Source organism: Hylobates moloch, unplaced genomic scaffold (assembly GCF_009828535.3).
Source record: "Hylobates moloch isolate HMO894 unplaced genomic scaffold, HMol_V3 SCAFFOLD_6, whole genome shotgun sequence".
In the NCBI taxonomy this organism is placed as follows: domain Eukaryota; kingdom Metazoa; phylum Chordata; class Mammalia; order Primates; family Hylobatidae; genus Hylobates; species Hylobates moloch.
Window position 1 is genome coordinate 87251383 of NW_026652281.1, and position 17029 is coordinate 87268411.

At 54.3% G+C, this 17029-nt stretch overlaps 1 protein-coding gene across 4 annotated transcripts in view; it reads left to right on the plus strand.

The window, feature by feature from the left end:
- The first annotated feature begins 529 nt into the window (after positions 1 to 529).
- Positions 530 to 17029, plus strand: part of ADCY7 (adenylate cyclase 7) — a 51928-nt gene continuing 35428 nt past the window's right edge. For 2 of the 4 annotated variants that reach the window (XR_009214202.1, XM_058440964.1), the window contains exon 1: positions 554 to 659. The gene's annotated coding sequence lies outside the window, so the exon portion shown is untranslated. Of the gene's footprint in view, positions 660 to 7588; positions 7647 to 17029 lie in introns of those variants that run through there. The other 2 variants (XM_032157310.2, XM_032157311.2) reach the window with 2 other exon arrangements.

Consider the following 17029-nt stretch of genomic DNA (forward strand, 5'->3'; position numbering starts at 1 on the left):
AGCCCCAAGGATGGGCCTGCCCCTGCCCTGGTCCCAGCACGGGAGCGCAGGTGAGATGGAGAGGCAGTGGGCTGGACTGGAAGATCTTTGACCTCTCCTGGGCCCCTCTCAGAGGTGGACGGGATAGATAGGGAAATTGAGTCCCAGGAAGGTGCGGGGGGCCTGTCTGTGAGCGTCAGAGCCCACAGGAGGCTCAGGCCAGGCCGCTAATTGCTAATTGCTCACTAAGGATGCATTTGCTCCCCACTTCAAACAGTTGTCTTGGGGCTTCTAATGGAGGTTTTTGGTGCTTGTTTTATTATTATTATTTTTTTTTTTCAAAATTGTTCCTGCTTCAAGCTTCAAATTTCCATGAAGTCATTGCAGCCTGACAGCTCCCAGGCCTGGCAGCTCGCAGGCTGCAGAGAGCAGCACTGTGGCTGGGGGAGGAGGCCCTGCACACCCCGAGAGGCTGGGCTGCGGGCTGTGCCTTAGCCTTGCTGCCGCCGCCGCTGCCGGAGCAGGAAGTGGTGGGTCCCAGATGTGACTCACTCTTATTAGGTAGCGTGGAAGGAGCCTTCGGATGGGTGAGCCTGGCCGCGTCTGAGGAAGGGCAGGCGGGGGCTGGGCCACCTCCCTGCAGACCCTGGCCAGCTACTGGGGCCCTGGAGGAGAGCCAGGTAAAAGTGGGGTGTGGGGATGGAGTGTCACCAGTCCTAGTGGCTTGAGCCCCAGGGGACAGGGCTGGACAGTGGGTGGGAAGCAGCTCACCCGGCAGCCTGGCCTGGGAGTGCACTGGGCAGGGTCTGGGCTGGGGGAGTAGGAGGCTCCCGGAGCCTACTGGGCAGATGGCTGGGAGAGGCGGCCCCTCAGCAGGGGACTAGAGGCGACTTGTCACTGGCTTTTCCCAGCCTGACAAGAAAGTGCGGTTGTGACCACGGATGTTGTACATCTGGCCTGTTCCATCTGCAGTTCTAGGAACCACAGACTCTCAAATGTCCACACTCCTTCTCGAGGGTGTAATTTTACATTTACAAGCACACATGACTTTTCTCAATGAAAGGAAACATTGGCGAGGGAAGGGCAATTCAACTAATTTTATGAAATTATAAAACAAAAAACAAACAAAACCTCTGAAAGGGGTGCATGCCTGAGGGTCAGGGAACCAAGATGCCTCCAAAAAGCAGACTGGTTTCCCTTTCCCTGCAATGCCTCTCCTCCATCCCCCAGGGACCGCGTGGGCCATCTGGAGTGGGTCTTTCTGGAGCTTTCTATGCATTCATCTAAACATGTGTGCACAGAGGGTGAGGCAGTTGCCTCTTCTCTGTGTCATCACATCAGGGTCAAGGGCAGGGACATCTGTGGCTGGGGGCTTCCTCCCTGGACAGCCATTGCTGGAGAGGAGAAGGGAGGGCCGGGAGTGGGAAGCCAAGGGCCTGGAGGTAGGGGCCAGGCCGGGCCACCTATGACAGGGGCCCTGGGTCCAAGGCCTGGACGGGCAGCCAGTGTGGGCTGGATGTGTCTGGAAGGGCTGTGTGACCGTGGGCCTTCATTAGCGTCACCATCGTGCAGGTGGAGGCTGTGGGGGGTGGACTCAACACCGGTGTTTCTCGGAGGGAGGACCGGGCTGCCCAGGGAATCGCAGGGGGTTCTAGCCTATATGTGGAAGGACACGTTTAAAATCTAAGTATTTGTCTTGGGGAAAAAAAATCTGTAAATAGGACATTGACATTATGACGTCATGACTATTATTGTCTTAGACGAGGCCAAAGAAGACACAAAAGTGACAAGCCAGCCAATTTGAGAGGAAGTGCCAAGTGCTGGCCCTGCAGGAAGTGCAGGAGGCTGAGGGGGCCTGCAGCTCAGGAAGGCGTTTGCTGCACAGCCTTCGCTTCCCACCCAGTTGTCTGTCTTCCCACCTGGTTGTCTGTCTTCCCACCTCCAGAGGCCCTGGGTTCCCAAGGTTTACCTGCAGCTCCTGGTGCAGGGTGTGGGGGAGGAGAGGCTCTCAGATGGTTCCAGATTCTGTGGCCCTCAGAAGGGAAGGCGTGAACTTTGTGGAGGTAGCGTCTCCGGTGGTATTTTCTTTATTTCTTATTTTTCTTTATTATTATTTTTTGAGATGGAGTCTCTGTCTGTTGCCCAGGCTGGAGTGCAGTGGTACCCTCTTGGATCACTGTAACCTTTGCCTCCTGGGCTTAAGCCATCCTCTTCCCTTAGCCTCCTGAGTAGCTGGGACTACAGGTACCGTACAACCACACCTGGCTAATTTTTGTATTTTTAGTAAAGACGGGGGTTCACCATGTTGGCCAGGCTGGTCTCGAACTCCTGACCTCAAATGATCCACCCACCTCGACCTCCCAAAGTGCTGGGATTATAGGTGTGAGCCACCACCCCCAGCCTCTTTTTTTTTCTTTTTTTTTTTTAAGACAGGATCTCACTCTGTCACCCAGGCTGGAGTGCAGTGGAGTGGTCATAGCTCACTGCAAACTTGAACTCATGAGCTCAGGCAATCTTACCGCCTCAGCCTTCCAAAGTGCTGGGATTACAAGCATGAGCCCCACGCCCAGCCTTCTAGTGCTGTTTTCATGAAAGAAGCAGCTGTTTACTAGCAGCTGTTTTCCGGGCGATGAGGGTGAAGCTGGTATTGCAGAATCTCTTTGCCAGGAGTAGGTCTGGGAGGTTTGCTTGAGGGCATGGAGATTGGTGTAGGGAGAGCTCAGGAAGTAGAAGGTGGGCTGGAGTGTGGCCTCTGGACAGGCCACAGGAGAGTCTCAAAAGGAGAAAAGATCCCAGCACTTTGGGAGGCCAAGGTGGGCGGATCACTTGAGCCCAGGAGTTCGAGACCAGCCTGGGCAACATGGCGAAACCCCGTCTCTACAAAAAATACAATACCCCGGGAAGGGGTAGGACGAGGCCTTCTGCGTGGCTGGGCCAGGGTGGGCTGTCTCACGTGCTTTCCTGGATGTGTGGTTGGGTCGTGCCTTAGCCAGGAGGTAGGCGGTTTGTCCACTCCCTGTCATTGCAAGGGTCACAGAGGTGGCTGGGTGGCCTGTCCCTCAGCACCGCTCCTTGCCTCCCTCCTGCTGTCCTGGAGGAAGAGGATGTGGACTTGTTCATACTGAGGTGACACAGCATCCCCTCTCCCACCTCTCCCACTGCCCAGGGAGAGAGCAGTGCTTAACCTTGCTGGAGAAAGTTCCAGGCCTTTGAGGGAGCATGCAGAGTGGGTCACAGTGGATGCCTGTATCAGAGCAGCCCATTCTAGCCTTTCATGGGGTGGGAGGGAGGCATTTACTACTTTTAAAAGATGTGTGTGGCCAGGCACCGTGGTTCACACCTGCAGTCCCAGCACTTTGGAAGGCTGAAGTGGGCGGATCGCTTGAGCTCAAGAGTTTGAGACCAGCCTAGGCAACATGGCACAACCCCAACTCTACAAAAAAATTACAAATATTAGCCAGCATGGTGGTGCATGCCTGTAGTCCCAGCTACTCAGGAGGCTGAGGCAGGAGGATTGCTTGAGCCAAGGAGGTGGAGGTTGCAGTGAGCTGAGATCTTGCCACTGTACTCCACTCTGGGTAATAGAGCAAGACCCTGTCTCAAATAGATAGATAGATAGATAGATAGATAGATAGATAGATAGATAGATAGATAGATAGATGATAGATAGATAGATAGATAGATAGATAGATAGATAAATAGATAGATAGACACATGTAGCCAAGAGCTGGAAGTTAGTTGGAACTGGAGAATGAGACTACATCTGAACACCAGCCAGAGAAGCAGGGGTCTTCCAGAGGTTATCCGGTCCAGCCCCCTGCCTCCAGGCAGAACTGGACTGTGCTCTGGTCCAGTGGCATGTGTTCCAGCTCTGCTCTGCCTCCTCCCAACAGCGTGTGAGATGAGCAAGGGATGGAGCCTGTTTCTTGCACCTGTGAAATGGGGTTGGTAAAGGTACCCCCTGCATCAGGTGGTTGTAAAGATTAAACGAGCTGATGCACATTCTGCGCCTGGCACAGCGGAGGCACTACCTAAGTGGAAGTGTGCATCACTGTCGGTGTCGTGAGGCTCTCCTCTGCCTTGTCCTGCCTTGGGTGGGAGACTGGACCTCCCTGGGGGAGCCTGGGTGGTGCAGGCGGGCAGGGCTGAGCTGAGCAGCCTCCCTGTCACCTGCATCCCTTGGGCTAATCATTTTCTCTCTGTTCCTCAGTTTCCTTATCTGTAAAATGGGGCTGATGGCAGTGCTCGGGTAGGTTAATGGGAGGGCTAGCTGGGTGAAAACCCTTCCCAGGCATCTGAGACTGGTGTGCCCAGGCTGAGAGGTTGCCACGCAGTAGCTGGAGCCCCTCCAGCTGTGTGTGCCGGGGATCCCGCCAGCCCCCTCATGTGTCCAGTGGCCCCCTCCCCACCAAGGACAGTGGCACGGTGTCGCCCGGCTTGCCATAGGCATCTGGCCTGACCTGCTGCTGCCCACGGATTTCTCAACTGGCCACTTCATGGCTAGGACATTGCCCAACCCTCAGTGCAGACCTGCTTGGCTGAAGCACCCTCCGTTCCCTGCTCTCCCCTGGAAGCCTGGAAGCCTTTCTAGAAGGGACCAGTGTTGGGGTGGAGAAGGGTTGGGCGGTGAGTCTGGGACCAGAGCTCCGTTCCTCTTTGGTGGCCTTTTTCCTTGGAACACCTAGGACTGTGCTTTCCTGCTGCCACCTGCTCTCTCAGTTTTTCTTTTGACAGGGTCTGGCTCTGTTGCCCAGGCTGGGGTACAGTGGCCTGATCATAGCTCACAGCAGCCTTGACCTCCTGGGCTCAAGAGATCCTCCCACCTTGACCTCCCAAAGTGCTGGAGTTACAGGCATGAGCCACCACACCTGGCCTGTCCTCTTTGATGGGCCAATTTCACAGGCATTTTCTGAGCACAGCACAGCCCAGTGCTGCCGAGATGAACCTGAGCAGACTCTGTGTTAGGATGGGGTGGGGACGGCTGACCTTGGGCCTGGGAGAAGGTCCTCCCTGTTCTAGAGCACAGCCATCTGGTCAGTTTCTCCTGGCTTGTGAGGCCCTCCCAGACCGGGCCTGACTTCCCTCCCCACTCCCGCCGCTTGTCACTGTCATCCACTCTGGGCCAGCCCCCCTGACATTTTCACCCCCAGCTTGGCTCTCTCCTGCCCCTTTCCTGCCCTTGGCCCCCACAGTTCCTGCTGCCTGGGATGTTCTCCCCAACCGCTCCTTGGCTGTGTCCCCCAGGTTAGGGCCTCCTTCAGGGGTCCTCCAGCATGGGGAGAAGAGGGGACCCAGCCGGCTCTGCTCCTGAGCCGTTCACTCAGCCTCCTCCCCCACCCCCTTGGCCTTGCTTTGAGCCCCTGTCTTGCTGTGGCTGGGGCCCAAGGGATGCAGGGATACCCTCTTCCCGCCATCCTCCCTTTATGTCCCTGTCTCCCCTACCACCGCTGACCACTGGAAGGGTGACCCCACGACTGGGCCTGAGGGAAAGGGAAGCCAAGGGAGGTCTTTGGTGCAGCTACCCCAGTTTCCAGTTGTGTTTCCTGGCCCCAGGCTCTGCCCATTCTTGCCTCCTCCCAGGGTGTCGGGACATGCTGGAGGTGACGGGGCAGAAGGAGCGGCCATGATCCTCAGACACAGGCCTGTCCCCTGGGGAGGAGCTCATGTCCCTGGAAGGCAGAAGGTACCTGCAGTGGGTGGTGCCACCACCCGCCTTCTAGGGCCCGGATCCCTGGAGGCCGCTGGACCCAGGGCACCCTGATCGGGGTGCTTTGTCTTCCAGGCCGCAGGCTCTTCCTGCCCTCCAGGGTGCCCTTCCTGCCCCTGTAACTGGCCAGCTTTCCTCATGCTGGCCTCTGAAACAACTCAGTCACACTGCCTCGGGCGCAGCTCATTGAGGTCATTGCTTCCTGGAGTCACTGACTGGCTGGGCAGGGAGAAGCCTAGCACCCTGGGATGCAGCTGCTCTGCACAGATGGGGAAACTGAGGCCCAGGGAGCTCTGCGGCCTTGGAGCTGGTGTGTCTTCCTGGTGGGAGCTATGTTGGAGTTGCAGGCCTTGCCCCATTCACAAGCACATCCCTTGGCCTCACTCATGGGAGGGATGTGGACTGGGGGCCAGGCTTGTGGGCTTGTCTTGGTCCTGCTGCTGTTCTTGGGAGTCTGGGTCTCCCTCCTCCTGGGCATCTCCTCACTGGAGCAGGGGTCCAGGGTGCTGGTGTAGGCTGGGATGAGACCTCCTTCTGTGTGTGTGCATCTGGCTCCTGGGCCCCCAGGCCTGTCTCCGGTACCCCATCTGGCTGGGAGGAGGAGCCCTTTTAAGTTGTCTGAAGGAGCTATTTTAAGGGGGGCCTGGGCTAATGGGAAGTGGCCTCTTTTGATATACCCAGACTCCCTGGAGACACTGCTCCATCCCCTGGGGCAGGGACCAGCACTTCTGTATCCCTTTGTCAGGCTCAGCTCTCCTGGGCATGGGTATAAGAGCAGAGCTGCCCTTTGGGGGCGGGCAGGAAGTGAGGCTGAGACCCTGGTACTGAGGTGTGTCCCCAGTGCCTGTTTATGTCACGATTTCTCAGGCTGCTCACCCTGGTGTCTGGAGCTGACTGGGGTGGCCCTGGGTGATGGCACTTGCTGTGTGCCCACATCTACGTGAAGCCCCTGAGAACTGGTATTGTTACCAGTCCATTCTGTGGGTTAGGAAACTGAGGCCCAGAGAGGTTCAGGAACATGCCCAAGGTCACACAGCTCCTCCAAGGTGGAGCCGAGATTCAAAGCCTGCTGTTGGATCTCAGAGCTTGTGCTCCCAACCACCATGCTTTCCTGCCTTCCCTTCTGCCCTGCCCTGGCATTTCTTTTCCTCACTTGGCTCATTTATGACAATCTGCCCTCCTCCTGGCGTGAGCTCCTCAGGGGACCCATGCCTGTCTTGTGTGTTGTAGCAGCAGCAGCGCCTCACCCTGCACCTGCTGCAGGCAGGAGCTCAGTGGCACTTGGAGATGGGGGTCTGGTGGCGCCAACATGTGGCCTCTTTCCTGGTGGCAGGATGGGCCCCTTTCCATGTGCAGTGGGGGTTTATGAGGTTTTATAGCTATGAGGTCATGTCACTGCTAGAATAGGCCATGGAGCGAAGAGAAGGGTTTCATCCCCGTTGCTCAGGTGAGAAACTGAGTCCTGAGAGGCAGGTCACCTGCCAGAGCTCATGCAGATGGGACTGGAGACTCCAGGGTTGGGGCCCAGGCCATAGCTGCCAGTTCAGTGCTGGCTGTACTCCCCAGTCTGTGGAGTATGGGGTTTGATGTCCCCATGTACCAGGCAGGGTTAGATCCTGGGAGCTGGGTAGTGCATGGCTGGATGTGCAGCCAGGTAGTGACAGGTCAGGGTGACCTGTGCTTCTGTGGGAGGTGCAGGCCCTGGGGAAGCTAAGGAACAAGGCCAGACTGGGAAGGGACCAGGCAGCCTTCCTGGAAGAGGTGGCAGCTCAGGTTGGCCCTGAAGGGCGGGCAGGAGTTCGCCAGGCAGAAGGCGTTTGGAGGTGAGGAGGTGGGCGTGTTTTTAGATTGCCGGAGCTGGAGATAAAAGGGTGGGGCTTGTTTGGGGAACTGAAATCAGCCAAATCACGCAGCCACAGAGGAGGCCCGGGAAGCTCTAGAGGCGTTTTTTGGCCAAGCGGTGAGCAGCGATCGGGCTTGGTGTTTTGGGGGGTCGGGGGTAGGTGTGGGAGGCCTGGTTTCGGGGGCCATGGGGCCCCTGTGGCGTGAGACTCCATCACAGTGACTTCCTGTGCCCAGTAGCTCCCTAAGGGCAGGGTTTGTGGAAGGAAGGAGTGAGTGACCGGGAATGGGGGCTTGGGCTCCAGGAACAGCCATGTCGAGGGCTCTCGAGCCCCTGTGTGGGTGCAGGTCCGGAAGCCGGGGCTGTGGTTGGTGGGGGAGGCCGGGTGGGGCTGCTTCCCCTGCAGAAGGGCTCTTCCGGGCTCTTGGTATGGTTTCACGAGGCAGTCCCCTCTGTGTCTCTCGTGCCCCCTAGGCCTGGATTGGGTTCTCAGGAAGCCTCGGGGAAGTGAGGGTCTTAGCACCTTGGTTTGGGGCTGGGCACTTTGCGAGCTGGTGTCATGGAGGCCAAACTGGGGGCCTCCGGGCCAGGTGGTGGCTTCAGGCTTGCCGTTGGGACAGGAGACCAGGCTAGGCAGTGACGCCTCACTGGGCTCCATGGGTGGCCCGCTGAGCTCTGGGTGGGAGAGGCCTCTCCCACTGACCTCTCTGTGACTGGTTTCTCTGCTGGTCTGAGTGGGAAGGGACCTCAGAGACCCTGGAGGCCTTTCCTGCCCTGGAGGAGTCAGGCCCAGAGAGGGTGAAGAATTGCCTGAGTCACACAGCTGGTGACAGGGAGAGCTGGGACTGTACCTTACATCACCTGACATTCAGCCCAGGGCTCTATTCCCTGCACTGTGGCAGATGGGGAAACTGAGGCAGGTGGGCCACTCCTCTGCATTCCACAGGAGAGGCAGGAAATTCGACAGGAGCCCTTTGCCGGGTTGGCACTTGGAGCTCTTTTCCTGCTTGCTTTTCCCCAGGGCAAGGTGCTTCCCAGCTGAAAACTGCCTAGGGAGGGCGCTGTTGAGACCATGAGCACCTGAGAGCCCCGGTCTTTCACTCGGGCCTCTCCTCTCACCTCCACTTGGGAGGCTAAGCTCAGGGTAGGTGTCCTGGCCCACAGGCAGGTACACGGGCTGGTCCCCCCAGCACCTGCAACCTTCTTGTGCTCAGCTAGCCCAACCTGGGGTCAGGTGGAGTTGGGTAAGTGGAGCCCCCAGCATTAAAGAGCTTCATAGGCTGTCAATTAAGGGGAGGCTAGTGGGCTCTACAGGCCACAGCTGCCCAGGGAGCCTTCTTCGGGGAGGAGTTCCTAGGTGGGTCTCAGAGACTCCAAAGTCAGCATTTCCCAAAGGAGGTTCATTAGGGATTCAGTGCAAAAAGAGTCTCATTAACAAAAGGATGGGGAAACGTTCAGCTGTGTTTAATTCAGCAGGCTTCTTTCCCGCAGGACTTGTCAGAGCCTTTAATTTGCTAATGTGTATGGGGGATCTTTAAATGGGGAAGAGGAGAATGTTGAGCTCAGCACCACCTGTGACCAGAAACGGCTGTGGATGTGTGTGGCTGCGCATATGTAGCTTTTCATGTCCCTGCTTTTGGGCAGCATGCACCTCAGGAAATGCAGATAGAGAGTTAATCTGCACTGGGCCTTGGAGAGGGGCAGGCCTGGGTTGGAATCCTAGCTCCACTGTTTCCCAGCAGGTGGGCTTTGGGCTTGGAGGTTAAGGTCCCAGAGTCAGTTGCCCTGGCTAGAAATGGAGCGAGAGCACCCCCATCCACCACCCTACGGTAGTCAGGTGGACGGGCCTTATCCCAGCCCACTCATGGTTCTCTGCAGGTTCTCAGAGGAGACAGCCAGCCAGGTGGTTTTTGGCCCAGTTTGTCTCCCAGCTGGGCTCAGAGGTCGCAGAGCTTGTCTTGTGGCCTGGGTACTGTGCCGTCTCCTGCCAGCAAGCCTGGAAGGCTTGGGCCGAGGACCCGACTCTGCCTGGGATGTCACCTGTGAGCTCCCTCCAGCTCAGACCAACATCACCACCTCCCTCTGACCTGGCTTGGGTGGGACGGCCGCTCCCTTGAGGCCCAACTAGGCCCTACATGGAGGGGTCAGCCCACACTGCCACTCATGGCCCTGGAAAGCCGGCCTGAGTTGCTGACCAGTGTTCTCTCTACCTCCCAGAGGCTGGGCACTCACAGGCCAGAGTGGGGGGCGGGCCTCCTCACCCCCAGTGCTGCTGGCTCATGGCAGGGTTGAGGGGAGGGGACAGGTGCCAGGCCCTTTCACTTCTGCACCCCATGGCCCTTTCTGACAACTTGGTGATGCATGCCATCTAGACTGGGGCGTTTTGTGCCAGGGGTGGCTCAGCACACTGCTTGCATCACCCCCAACTGATCCTTTCAAAACCCTCTGGGGTAGGACTGTTATTCTCCTTTTGTTAAAAGGAGGAAACTGAGGCACAGAGAGTCTGTCAGGTCATGTAATGTATTATTTCTTTTAATATTTAATTTATGAATGAGTGAGATGGAGTCTTGATCTGTTTCTCAGGCTGGAGTGTGGTGGCACAATCATCGCTCGCTGCAGCCTTGACAACTCAGGAGGTCCTCCTGCCTCAGCCTCCCAAGTTGCTGGCTCTACAGGCACATACCATTGTGCTTGGCTTAGTTTTAAAATTTTTTTAGAGATAGCATCTCACTATGTTGCCCAGGCTGATCTCGAACTCTTGGTCTTAAGCAGTCCTCCCGCCTTGGCCTCCTGAATAGCTGACGTAACAGGCATGAGCCACTGTACCTGGCTAGGTCATGCAATTTAGGTGTGATGGACCTGGGATTCATTTTTCCTATTAGACATTTTTTTTTTAGTCACATAAGCAACACACTGACAATAGGAATAGAAACTGAAAATGAGAAGTGGGATTTATCCACTCTGTGAAATCAACAGTTTTGGTTTTTCTGCGTCCTGGTTCCATCCTTATTTGTTCCAGGCATTGCCGTGTGGATTTTTCACAGGATACACTGTGACATTAGTTTCAAGTGGCCTCAGGCTTTTTGACAGCTGCATAGCATTCCATTGTAAGGTTGTATCATACTTTATTTCACCAGTTCCTGACTGATAGGTATATTATTTTCAATCTTTTGTTATTACAAATAATGCTTCAATGACTAATCTTGTACTTATGTCATTTCATACTTGTGACAGTATTTGTACATTACTCAAAGTGGATTTGGTAGGTCAAAAAGCAAATATGTCCTTTAGTGACTTTGTTAGATATTATTAAACTACCTTCACTGGGGGTTGTACTGACTCACATTCCTGCCCAGGAGGGAATGTGAGTGCCTGTTGCCAACACAGACTGATGAGACTTATGAATTGCTTTGATCTTTGCCCATCAGATAGGTAAAAATGGTTTTCCATGGTAGTTTTGTTTTTGTTTTAAAGATGGGGATTTTGCTATGTTATCCAGGCTGGACTCAAAATTCTGGGCTCAAGTGATCCGCCTGCCTCAGCCTCCCAAGTAGCTGGGACTATAGGTGCATCCCATTGTGCCTGGCTACCATGGTAGGTTTTTGTTTGTTTGTTTGTTTGTTTGTTTTTGAGGTGGAGTCTTGCTCTGTCGCCCAGGCTGGAGTGCAGTGGCACAATCTCAGCTCACTGCAAACTCCGCCTCCCAGGTTCACGCCATTATCCTGCCTCAGCCTCCTGAGTAGCTGGGACTACAGGCACCCGCCATCACACTCGGCTAATTTTTTGTATTTTTAGTAGAGATGGGGTTTCACCGTGTTAGCCAGAATGGTCTTGATCTCCTGACCTCATGATCCGCCCACCTCGGCCTCCCAAAGTGCTGGGATTACAGGCTTGAGCCACCGCGCCTGGCCTACCATGGTAGTTTTAATTTGTGTTTCATTACGAGTGTGGTCAGCTTCCTTCCAAATGCTGTGGGTTGGTTGTGGGTTTTTTTTTTTTTTCTTTTTTCTTTTTTTGAGACAGAGCTTCACTTGTCACCCAGGCTGGTTTACAGGCATGATCTTGGCTCACTGCAACCTCCGCCTCCCGAGTTCAAGCAATTCTCGTGCCCCAGCCTCCCAAGTAGCTGGGATTATAAGCATGCACCTCCACACCTGGCTAGTTTTTGTATTTTTTAGTAGAAATGGGGTTTTACCATGTTGCTCAGGCTGGTCTCGAACTCCTGGCCTCATGTGATCCACCTGACTCAGCCTACCTAAGTGCCAAGATTACAGGCGTGAGCCACCATGCCTGGCCCTTCCAAATGTTTAACAGTCATTTGGATTGCCTTTTCTATGAACCTTCTCTTCCTAGTCTTCTCCCATTTTTCTATTGGGCTATTGGTCTTCTTTTTGATTTGTGGGAGCTCTTTACATCTGAAGGAGATTAGCTCCTTGTGATATGAATCACAAATGTTCCCCTAATCTGTCACGTGTCTTTTGATTGTGCTTTTGGTAGTTTTTGCCATGTATATTTTGTTTTTTCATGTAACTGAATTTATCAGTCTTTTCTTTATGGCTTTTGGGTTTTGTGTCAGGATAAAAAGGCCATATTCACTACAGCATTATATGAGAATTCTCCCATAGTTTCTTGCTGTCTTTGGAAATAATCCTGGTATAAGTTGTGAATCCAGCTTGCTTGCTGTCTTGTGGATGCTGCCTTTCTAAACAGAATACTAGCAGCCTAAGAGTTAAGACTCAAATGCACATCCTTCCTGTCCCCTTCAGGACAGTGGTTACTCTGGGTTGCATCTGTCCATGGGCCTGTGAAATGGATCTCTCGCTCTTTTTTTTTTTTTTTTTTTTTTTTTGGCAGAGCCTCACTCTCACTCTATTGCCCAGGCTGGAGTGCAGTGGTGCAATCCCATCTCACTGCAACCTCCACCTCCCAAGTTCAAGTGATTCTCATGCCTCAGCCTCGCGAGTAGCTGGGACTATAGGCACACGCCACCACCTTGGGCTCATTTTTCTATTTTTAGTAGAGACGGGGTTTCACCATGTTGGCCAGGCTGGTCTCGAACTCCTGGCCTCAAGCGACCTACCTGCCTTGGCCTCCCAAAGTGCTGGGATTACAGGTGTGAGCCACCGTGCCAGGTCTATGGAGCTCTTCTTGTACCTCCCAGCCCCATTCATGTCTTGCTGTCACTGCTGGACCCACTGTCAGGGTGGGGCCCTAGGCAATGTGGGAAGTCAGCCAGCACCCGCTTGTCCTGGGCAGGACGAGCACCACGTGAGGTCCCCCATGGCCAGCTGGACTTCCCCTTTCTGTTCTTCCTTATCAAGGGAAAAGGGATTAGAAATCTGTTAAATGTGGGCGTGAAAGTGTTTCCCTTCTGAAGGGGGAAGCTAGTGAGGGCAGTGCTTAAAGAAATGAATCACCAATTGAATTTCAAGCAAGAGTGAGGAAAAAGTAGGGCTATTTCTCCAACAGGGGAGCCTGGTTGATTGCTTAGTCAGTTGATAAACACTGTTGCCTGAATACCCACTGTGTGCAGAGCCCTAGCAGATACCCTGGTTGGGGCAGTGCTAAGAATTCTGCCTTCTGGGAGCTCATTTCTGAGCAGAATTTCCACTTGGTACCTGGCCTGGCGCCTGGTGCACAGAAGGCATGAGTGCACATGTGCTGAAGGAATGCATGGACGAACTCTCCCTGGGCAGTCACTAACTAGCATTAGAATGGGCATGAGACATACTGGACCTGGATTCATTACCATTGGCAGCTGGAGCCTTGGGGGTACATTTTAAAGGGGAGATTGATCAGGGTAACGCTTAACCAAATGAATGAAGTGGAGGGGAGGATTTCAGGAACAAAGAACACTTTTTTTTTTCTTTTTTTGTTGTGTCTCTGGCAGTTTTTGGTATCAAGATGATGCTGGCTTCATAGAATGAGTTAGGGAGGAGTCCCTCCTCCTCAATTTTTTTGAATAGTTTCTGTGGGAATGGTACCAGCTCTTCTTGGTACAACTGGTAGAATTCAGCTGTGAATCCATCAGGTCCTGGGCTTTTATTGGTAGGCTATTTATTACTAATTCAGTTTAGAAGCTCATTATTGGTCTGTTCAGGGAATCAGTTTCTTCCTGGCTCAGTCATGGGAGGATTGTGTGTCCAGGAATTTATCCATCTCTTAGGTTTTCTAGTTGTTGTGTGTAGAGGTGTTTGTAGTAGTTTCTGGTGGTTGTTTTTTATTTCTGTGGGGTCATTAGTAACATTCCTTTAGTCATTTCTAATTGTGTTTATTTGGCTCTTTTCTCTTTTCTTCTTATTAGTTTAGCTAGTGGCCTATTTTGTTAATTTTTTCAAAAAACCAACTCCTGGATTCATTGATCTTTTGAATGGTTTTTTGTGTCTTGATTTTCTTCAGTTCAGCCCTGATTTTTGTCATTTCTTGTCTTCTGCTAGGCTTGGGGTTGATTTGTTTTTGCTTCTCTAGTTCTTTCAGTTGTTAAGTTAGGTTGTTAATTTGAGATCTTTCTAAGTTTTTGATGTGGGCATTTAGTGCTACGAATTTCCCTCTTAACACTACCCTAGCTGTGTCCCAAAGAATCAAAGAACAACTTTCTACCCATCCCTAGAAGTAGCTCTCTGGGGCCAGGTGAGAACATCAGCCTTTTCCCTCAGTTTTTCTCCAGTCCTTATCCTTTTCATTAACTGATTCAGCCTCCACCCCCAGCCCAGTCCCAACTAGGCCAGAGCTGGCCTCAGAGGTCTGACACAGCCCCTTCTTTGCAAGAGGGGAAACTAAGGCACAGGTCAGGCAAGAGACTTGTTCAGGGTCACAGAGCAGGTTGGTGGCTAAGCTGGGACTGGAATGCAGGTTTCTGGTCCCCAAGACTGATCAGCAGCCTGTGCCCTGGGAGTGGGAACAGAGTCAGCCTGGGGGTGCTTGGGCGCTGTGGAGGGGGAACAGGGTTGGCTGGGGGCTGATGCCATTGAGGAATTTCAGCCTTTGCCCCTGCTAGGCAACTTTGCAGGCTATCATCAGGAGATGCGATGGGGGGGCCTGGGTGGGGGCCTGCCCACTCTGCACCTGCCTCTCCCTGGACCCCATGGTTGGGCTCTGACCCTGCAGGGCTTCCTCTGACACTAAGCATGCCTTCTTGGCCATTTGCCAATTTGTCTTGCAAGCTTGGCCTGTTGGACATCATGACCTGTGCAGACAACCTGGTTATCAGCACCCCCAGTTTACTGATGAGGAAACTGAGGCCAGAGTGTGCAGGCGACTGCCATTCACAGGCCATTGGTAGCAGAGCTGGGATTGGGTGCAGGCATCCTCCCAGAGGCCGAGCGTAGCTGGGAGAGGTGTGCTGTGGTGGTTAAGGCAGGTGTGGCAGGTGTAGCAGGTGCTTCCCGATCTTGAGGGAGGCCCTTTCTTTACCTGCCCTCATCCTTTGGCCATGGTGCCCTCCTCCCTCACCCATGCCACTCTGCGTGCTTCCCCACCCTGGGCCTGGCGCAGGATTCTGGCTGGCTAACCTGCTCGGCCATTCACGTCACAGGCATTTGCCAGGACCAGCTGCGGGACACACACACAGATCCCACCACAACAGTTTGGCAAGGCAGGGGCTGGGATGTTGGACCCACACTGGGAAGGCCTCTTGGTAGGGGAGGTGCCTAGAAGAGCAGGGCATGGGGGCCACAGGGCTGTGGGGACAGGGAGGGTCTGGGGAGGGCTGGGCTTGGGGGGATGGGACCTTGAATACCAGCAACAATGAATCCCTGGTTCCCACGAGGTTTCCTGGGGGCCTCTTTAGGTCAGGCTTGCGCTGGGCAGAGCAGGTGCTGGCTTCATGGAGCTCAGGGTCTCTTGAGAGAGTTCACATTAACATGAGATTCCCTTGGCAAATGACAAATCTGCCTGAGACCCAGCCTACCAGGGCAGCTGAGAGCTGGCAGGCCCGGGGGCAGGGGGGGGGGGGGGGGGCGAGACGGAGCGTGCAAGTTTTTTGTCTGCAGCTGCATGGCGTCCTAGGCAGAGTGTGGGCCCAGGGGCCTGAGCGGGGCCTCTTCCCTGGAGGCTTCCATGCCCCCACCAACTCCAAGGTCCCCACTTCCCCTTTTTGAGGCCAACAGGGCCCCAAGGCAGCCCTGAGCCTGCTGAGGCTCGGCCGGAGGAAGCCAGGCTGTGGTTTTTGCCAACAGTGGCTGGGTGAGGAAGTGGGTGTCCTGTCTGCATCCGTGAAAGCTGGGGGTTTCTAGAACACACTCCCTACAAGGGCTGTGGTTGTGCTGGGGACACTGCCAGATCAGCTGGACTGGGGAAGGATTTCCCAAGCACCCAGGGACCTAGCCCTGCAGTTGCAGTACGGAGTCCCAGCCTCTTGCTTCCAGCAGCTCTTCTGGCTGGAGAACCTGGACCCAGCCAGCCAGTATTTGATGAGGAGACCACAGTCTTGCCTTAGTTGCAGGGAAGGGATAAGAGGGTGTGTGTGTGGTTGCTCAGGGGGCTTCCTGGAGGAGGAAGCCCTACTGGAGTTCGCTGGCCTGAATTTGCTCCTGCAAGGCAGAGGGAAGTAATTCGATGGGGTCCCCTGAGCTCCCCACCTCTTGGTCATAGCTCTGTCCTGGGCCTTGTTTGTGGGGAAGAGGTTGGTGTTTTGGGATATTATGGGATTTCTGGATGCCAGCCCCATGAGGGAGATAGGGACCCTGGATATCCTGTGTTTAAATCCCAGCTTTTTTTTTTTTTTTTTTTCCAGACAGGGTTCTGCTCTATCACCCAGGCAGGAGTGCAGTGGCATGATCATAGTTCAGTGAATGCAGCCTTGACCTCCTGGGTTCAAGCAATTCTCCTGCCTCAGCCTCTCAAGTAGCTGGGACTACAAGTGTATGCCACCAAGCCTGGCTAATAAAAAAAAACAAACAAACACTTTTTATAGAGATGGGGTCTCATTATGTTGCCCAGGCTGGTCTCAAACTCCTGAACTCCTGGCCAGGGCTGGGCTCTGGAGCCTGGAAAGTGTGGTGGAGGGATGAGCGGGGCTGTCCCCTCCAAGACCCAGCTCCCTTTTGGAGGACTGGCTGCGTCTGCGGGGGCACACTGTCACCTCTGTGCTGACTGAGACCATTCCAGTTGACTCTGAACCCACTGAGGGACCATAGGTGCTTCTTAGATGCAACAAACTGGGTCCAGAAGCCAGACGTGGACTTTGAGACTCTTGGTTGTGAGTGACAGCAGCTCAAACTGGCTGAAGCTGAAAGGGGCATTGCTTGTCCCATGTGGTTAAATATCTAGAGGTTGCGTAAGCTTCAGGCACAGCTGGCTCCTGTGACCCCAGGAGGTGTTGCCAGGCCCCCGTCTTGTGCCAGTTCTCCATGTTGGTGTCAGTTTCAGGCGGGCTCTCTCCTTGTGGTGGCTGAGGTGTCTGCTGACAGTGCCAGGTCACCGACAAAAGAGAACACCTCTTTCCCTGGGTCAGCAGAAGTCCAAAGAGAGCCTTCACTGCCCAGGCCTGTGGCATTAGG